The sequence below is a fragment of the Natator depressus genome, chromosome 28 (genome assembly GCF_965152275.1).
Source record: "Natator depressus isolate rNatDep1 chromosome 28, rNatDep2.hap1, whole genome shotgun sequence".
Classification (NCBI taxonomy): Eukaryota; Metazoa; Chordata; order Testudines; family Cheloniidae; genus Natator; species Natator depressus.
This window is the reverse complement of record NC_134261.1, coordinates 9,692,420-9,694,919: the sequence shown is the minus strand read 5'-3', so window position 1 is coordinate 9,694,919 and position 2,500 is coordinate 9,692,420. Positions and strand designations below refer to the sequence as shown.

The window sequence follows — 2,500 nt, the reverse complement described above, 5'->3', positions numbered from 1 at the left end:
GGCCACCAGGTCAACCCGCTGAATGTATGGGGTTGACCTGCTGGCCGCTTTCCTTCCCGGCCACCAGGTCAACCCGCTGAATGTATGGGGTTGACCTGCTGGCCGCTTTCCTTCCCGGCCACCAGGTCAACCCGCTGAAAGTATGGGGTTGACCTGCTGGCCGCTTTCCTTCCCGTCCACCAGGTCAACCCGCTGAATGTATGGGGTTGACCTGCTGGCCGCTCTGCTTCCCGGCCACCAGGTCAACCCCCTGCCGGTATGGGGTTGACCTGCTGGCCGCAGAGGGGCAGGCTCCGGGTTGACCTGGTGGCCGGCAGGGACTTAAGCCCCAGGGCCCCTGGCAGGGCGACCCTGCCCTTGTTCCCCAGAAAAGGAGAGAGCTGGCTCGCAGCGGGAAAAGCTGCCTACGGCACCTGGGATTCCCAGGCGGTCACCCATCCAAGTACTAGCCAGGCCCGGGACGGTTTACCTTCCGAGATCGGACGGGATCGGGGGCCTTCCGTCCGGTATGGCCGTAGGCACTCGGCTCCGGTCCGCCTCGTCCCCTTTCCCTTACTGACTCCCCTGCCTCGGGTGGGCCCGATCCTTTTTTCCGTTTTTTTTTTTTCGCTCCGGAGGCTTCATGAGCCCCCCCCAACACCCCTTTGGGGGTCGGTGAAAATTTTTTTTTCAGACTTCCAGGGGCCCGATCCTGGCCGCGGGCACCCGGCTCCGGGCACCCGGCTCCGGGCCGCCTCGTCCCCTTTCCCTTACTGACTCCGCTGCCTCGGGTGGGCCCGATCCTTTTTTCCGTTTTTTTTTTCCGCTCCGGAGGCTTCGTGAGCCCCCCCCAACACCACTTTGGGGGTCGGTGAAAAATTTTTTTTCAGACTTCCAGGGGCCCGATCCTGGCCGCGGGCACCCGGCTCCGGGCACCCGGCTCCGGGCCGCCTCGTCCCCTTTCCCTTACTGACTCCCCTGCCTCGGGTGGGCCCGATCCTTTTTTCCGTTTTTTTTTTTTTCGCTCCGGAGGCTTTATGAGCCCCCCCCAATACCACTTTGGGGGTCGGTGAAAAAAATTTTTCAGACTTCCAGGGGCCCGATCCTGGCCGCCGGCACCCGGCTCCGGGCACCCGGCTCCGGGCCGCCTCGTCCCCTTTCCCTTACTGACTCCCCTGCCTCGGGTGGGCCCGATCCTTTTTTCCGTTTTTTTTTTTTTCGCTCCGGAGGCTTTATGAGGCCCCCCCTAACCGTTTTTGGGGTCGGTGAAAATTTTTAGTCAGACTTCCAGGGGCCCGATCCTGGCCGCGGCTTCGCAGGCTGGCCTGGGGGGGGGGGCATCTCTAGCTCCGGCCGCGGACGGCGAGACGCTCGGCCACCAGGTCAGCCCGGAGGAAAAGGCTGAAAAAAATGTCTAAGTCCCCCCGGGACACCAGGTCAACCCGGAGGAAAAGGCTGAAAAAAATGTCTAAGTCCCCCCGGGACACCAGGTCAACCCGGAGGAAAAGGCTGAAAAAAAGTCTAAGTCCCCCCGGGACACCAGGTCAACCCGGAGGAAAAGGCTGAAAAAAATGTCTAAGTCCCCCCGGGACACCAGGTCAACCCGGAGGAAAAGGCTGAAAAAAAGTCTAAGTCCCCCCGGGACACCAGGTCAACCCGGAGGAAAAGGCTGAAAAAAAGTCTAAGTCCCCCCGGGACACCAGGTCAACCCGGAGGAAAAGGCTGAAAAAAAGTCTAAGTCCCCCCGGGACACCAGGTCAACCCGGAGGAAAAGGCTGAAAAAAAGTCTAAGTCCCCCCGGGACACCAGGTCAACCCGGAGGAAAAGGCTGAAAAAAATGTCTAAGTCCCCCCGGGACACCAGGTCAACCCGGAGGAAAAGGCTGAAAAAAAGTCTAAGTCCCCCCGGGACACCAGGTCAACCCGGAGGAAAAGGCTGAAAAAAAGTCTAAGTCCCCCCGGGACACCAGGTCAACCCGGAGGAAAAGGCTGAAAAAATGTCTAAGTCCCCCCGGGACACCAGGTCAACCCGGAGGAAAAGGCTGAAAAAAATGTCTAAGTCCCCCCGGGACACCAGGTCAACCCCGAGGAAAAGGCTGAAAAAATGTCTAAGTCCCTGCTCGGCCATCAGGTCAACCCCATTCAAAGTGACGGGTTGACCTGATGGCCGGCAGTCTCACGGAAGTCCGGATGGGGTCGCCAAAAGTGCCCTCGGCCGACCGAGAGAACCAGGAGGTCGGATAGGATTTCAGATTGGTCCCCCTAAATTGGCGGTTGGATTTTTCGACTAGTTCATTTTGACGGGTGCGAGGAGATTTCTGAGAACAGGTTTTTCGGAACCTGTGAGAACCAGAGATGAGCCTCGGGGACCAATCTGCGCGTTGTACCCGATCTTGTGAGGGGGGACAGGGGCACGTTGGCAGGTGGGGCGGCCCCCGGCCCCCCCGAGCCCCCCCTTTTCCGGCTCTTTTCCTCCGGGGACCCCGTCGTCCCCTCGCACCCCCGGTGCAGGCCCGGTGGCC

The 2,500-nt window shown here is 60.4% G+C and overlaps 1 non-coding gene across 1 annotated transcript; it reads right to left on the bottom strand.

The window, feature by feature from the left end:
• Nucleotides 1–401: 401 nt before the first annotated feature.
• Nucleotides 402–520, bottom strand: LOC141979603 (5S ribosomal RNA). The gene has a single exon (XR_012637009.1). It is a non-coding gene; the product is annotated as a 5S ribosomal RNA (ribosomal RNA).
• Nucleotides 521–2,500: the final 1,980 nt, after the last annotated feature.